Source organism: Schistocerca serialis, unplaced genomic scaffold (assembly GCF_023864345.2).
Source record: "Schistocerca serialis cubense isolate TAMUIC-IGC-003099 unplaced genomic scaffold, iqSchSeri2.2 HiC_scaffold_275, whole genome shotgun sequence".
NCBI lineage: Eukaryota > Metazoa > Arthropoda > Insecta > Orthoptera > Acrididae > Schistocerca > Schistocerca serialis.
In genome coordinates, this window is record NW_026047844.1 from 103,306 (window position 1) to 107,500 (window position 4,195).

General features: G+C 55.2%; 1 non-coding gene across 1 annotated transcript in view; it reads left to right on the forward strand.

Annotated features, from left to right (window-relative positions):
- The first annotated feature begins 2,592 nt into the window (after nucleotides 1-2,592).
- The window catches only part of LOC126444552 (small subunit ribosomal RNA), a 1,903-nt gene continuing 300 nt past the window's right edge, over nucleotides 2,593-4,195 (forward strand). The window contains exon 1 of the ribosomal RNA XR_007582612.1: nucleotides 2,593-4,195. This exon is cut by the window's right edge and continues 300 nt beyond it. This is a non-coding gene — a ribosomal RNA (small subunit ribosomal RNA).

Below are 4,195 nucleotides of genomic sequence, written 5' to 3' on the forward strand. Positions count from 1 at the left end.
CCTATGTTGCGCCCTAACCTAACCTATGTTGCGCCCTAACCTAACCTATGTTGCGCCCTAACCTAACCTATGTTGCGCCCTAACCTAACCTATGTTGCGCCCTAACCTAACCTATGTTGCGCCCTAACCTAACCTATGTTGCGCCCTAACCTAACCTATGTTGCGCCCTAACCTAACCTATGTTGCGCCCTAACCTAACCTATGTTGCGCCCTAACCTAACCTATGTTGCGCCCTAACCTAACCTATGTTGCGCCCTAACCTAACCTATGTTGCGCCCTAACCTAACCTATGTTGCGCCCTAACCTAACCTATGTTGCGCCCTAACCTAACCTATGTTGCGCCCTAACCTAACCTATATTGTACCTTAACCTAACCTATGTTGCGCCCTAACCTAACCTATGTTGCGCCCTAACCTAACCTATGTTGCGCCCTAACCTAACCTATGTTGCGCCCTAACCTAACCTATGTTGCGCCCTAACCTAACCTATGTTGCGCCCTAACCTAACCTATGTTGCGCCCTAACCTAACCTATGTTGCGCCCTAACCTAACCTATGTTGCGCCCTAACCTAACCTATGTTGCGCCCTAACCTAACCTATGTTGCGCCTTAACCCAACACACGTTGGGCCTTAACCCAACACACGTTGGGCCTTAACCCAACACACGTTGGGCCTTAACCCAACACACGTTGGGCCTTAACCCAACACACGTTGGGCCTTAACCCAACACACGTTGGGCCTTAACCCAACACACGTTGGGCCTTAACCCAACACACGTTGGGCCTTAACCCAACACACGTTGGGCCTTAACCCAACACACGTTGGGCCTTAACCCAACACACGTTGGGCCTTAACCCAACACACGTTGGGCCTTAACCCAACACACGTTGGGCCTTAACCTGCTCTGTAATTGTCATACGACGCGTTAAATTAGTGTAGTGTTGCCTAACTGCAACCCCCGCAATATAGTTTGCCACTCGCACTGCCCGGTCCCCAGAGTATTGCTTCATGTTAAACACCTTGCAGCTATACACTGTAATGCGGATGGCAGCAGGACGTACATGCTCAATGCCCTTCGCAGTTGTTCATTGGCATTCGCATGGCGAAGCACAGCCTACGTTGTGGTACGGCTTGTGTCAACTGTCCGCTGATGTTGTACGTCCAAATCACACACTGTACTGCACATTGGTCCTCATGTACTGAATGATACATCGTGGTACATGTGTGACCGTACCACGACTGCGCCAACAACGGCGAACCATACGGTCCAAATATTGTGCACTCAGCTACGTGTCGTCTCCCTATAAGAGCTGGATTGCAGTATGGTATGCCGTGGATGGCGATCAGCATGAGCCGTCTGTTGATGTAGTGGCGCGTGTTGTCAGACGTAGTCGTCTCTTCTCACACACCGTGATAGCATGGTGCACTGCGTTCCACATCTGCGACATGCGACAGAGGCCGGTTGACAGTCGTTCGCGCAATGGACATCGCATACGTACGGGGGCCACCTTCCACGTGTTCGCGAAGCGTGCACATGTTGTTGCGTGTATGTGGGCAGACATAGTGTGTCGTGACACCTGACACAGGCATGCAACAATCGTTGAATTTGCAAATGGCGATGGACGTCTACGTTTGCTGGTGACGTTACGCAAATGAACAACTGGTAAACCGTTGTGGTGCGGTTGTTCTCGCTAGAGGTGAATCAGTGATGGCGACGATCGGTTGAGCTACCAACCGGTTGTTTCAGCGATACCCACCATGCCCACGAACGTGAATGGCATGTGGGTGTGAAGCGATACGCGGCGGTGGCTGGGTGGGACCGTCCCCGGCCGGTGAGGGGGGGCCTCCCGGCGTGCTGGCCGCGCGGTGCGTGGGCGCACGCGCTACAGCCGGCTGGTGGGGGCGGCCAGTGGCAGGCGCGCCGGCCGACGGAGGCGGCAGGCGGCGCAGCTGCGCGCCGGCGCACCCTGCACGCGGCGCCGTGCGGCCAAAGTAGGTCCTCGCGGGCCCGGTGCGAAGCGCGGTGGACATCTGCAGTGTGCTGGTCCGATTGAGGACTGTGTGCGCTGAGGATGCGCCGCCGCCCGGCGCTCGGCGCCGCGACGCCGTCTGCTGCTCGGTCGCCTCTGCGGTTCTCGCAGGTGGTTTGTATCGCAGCTGTGCGGACGTGTTGGCGCGTGCGCTGTGCTGGGAGAGTTCGCTTCGGCACCCAAGTGGGGCTTTTGTCCTTCTGTGGCGCTGGCGTTGGAGCTGCCGGCCACCGTAGGTGGCGCGTGTTGTCTCCCGCCGGCAATGCCACGACAGCACGCTCCCGGGCCTCTGTCGGCAGCGGCAAGCTCAGTTGGGAGCACGGGTGGTCGCACCTAAAGCGTCTACTCGCCAAACTCCGGGCGATTGCGCCTCTCTCGAACCCGACCAAGTACTTAGGACGGCGCTGCGCGCCGCCGGGACCTGAGAGGGTTTCGAGGTGTATTGTGCAGGGGAGCTCAGCCTCCTCCTGTTTGCAGAATAATCGAGCGGACGCTTGCGTGTTCGCGCGGGCCCCCGGGACACACTCCCGGGCGGCCGGCTGCTCAGCTCTAGTTGACGCAGCTCCCTGGTTGATCCTGCCAGTAGTCATATGCTTGTCTCAAAGATTAAGCCATGCATGTCTCAGTACAAGCCGCATTAAGGTGAAACCGCGAATGGCTCATTAAATCAGTTATGGTTCCTTAGATCGTACCCACGTTACTTGGATAACTGTGGTAATTCTAGAGCTAATACATGCAAACAGAGTCCCGACCAGAGATGGAAGGGACGCTTTTATTAGATCAAAACCAATCGGTCGGCTCGTCCGGTCCGTTTGCCTTGGTGACTCTGAATAACTTTGGGCTGATCGCACGGTCCTCGTACCGGCGACGCATCTTTCAAATGTCTGCCTTATCAACTGTCGATGGTAGGTTCTGCGCCTACCATGGTTGTAACGGGGAATCAGGGTTCGATTCCGGAGAGGGAGCCTGAGAAACGGCTACCACATCCAAGGAAGGCAGCAGGCGCGCAAATTACCCACTCCCGGCACGGGGAGGTAGTGACGAAAAATAACGATACGGGACTCATCCGAGGCCCCGTAATCGGAATGAGTACACTTTAAATCCTTTAACGAGTATCTATTGGAGGGCAAGTCTGGTGCCAGCAGCCGCGGTAATTCCAGCTCCAATAGCGTATATTAAAGTTGTTGCGGTTAAAAAGCTCGTAGTTGGATTTGTGTCCCACGCTGTTGGTTCACCGCCCGTCGGTGTTTAACTGGCATGTATCGTGGGACGTCCTGCCGGTGGGGCGAGCCGAAGGCGTGCGACGCGCCTCGTGCGTGCTCGTGCGTCCCGAGGCGGACCCCGTTGCAATCCTACCAGGGTGCTCTTGAGTGAGTGTCTCGGTGGGCCGGCACGTTTACTTTGAACAAATTAGAGTGCTTAAAGCAGGCAAGCCCGCCTGAATACTGTGTGCATGGAATAATGGAATAGGACCTCGGTTCTATTTTGTTGGTTTTCGGAACCCGAGGTAATGATTAATAGGGACAGGCGGGGGCATTCGTATTGCGACGTTAGAGGTGAAATTCTTGGATCGTCGCAAGACGAACAGAAGCGAAAGCATTTGCCAAGTATGTTTTCATTAATCAAGAACGAAAGTTAGAGGTTCGAAGGCGATCAGATACCGCCCTAGTTCTAACCATAAACGATGCCAGCCAGCGATCCGCCGCAGTTCCTCCGATGACTCGGCGGGCAGCCTCCGGGAAACCAAAGCTTTTGGGTTCCGGGGGAAGTATGGTTGCAAAGCTGAAACTTAAAGGAATTGACGGAAGGGCACCACCAGGAGTGGAGCCTGCGGCTTAATTTGACTCAACACGGGAAACCTCACCAGGCCCGGACACCGGAAGGATTGACAGATTGATAGCTCTTTCTTGATTCGGTGGGTGGTGGTGCATGGCCGTTCTTAGTTGGTGGAGCGATTTGTCTGGTTAATTCCGATAACGAACGAGACTCTAGCCTGCTAACTAGTCGCGTGACATCCTTCGTGCTGTCAGCGATTACTTTTCTTCTTAGAGGGACAGGCGGCTTCTAGCCGCACGAGATTGAGCAATAACAGGTCTGTGATGCCCTTAGATGTTCTGGGCCGCACGCGCGCTACACTGAAGGAATCAGCGTGTCTTCCTAGGCCGA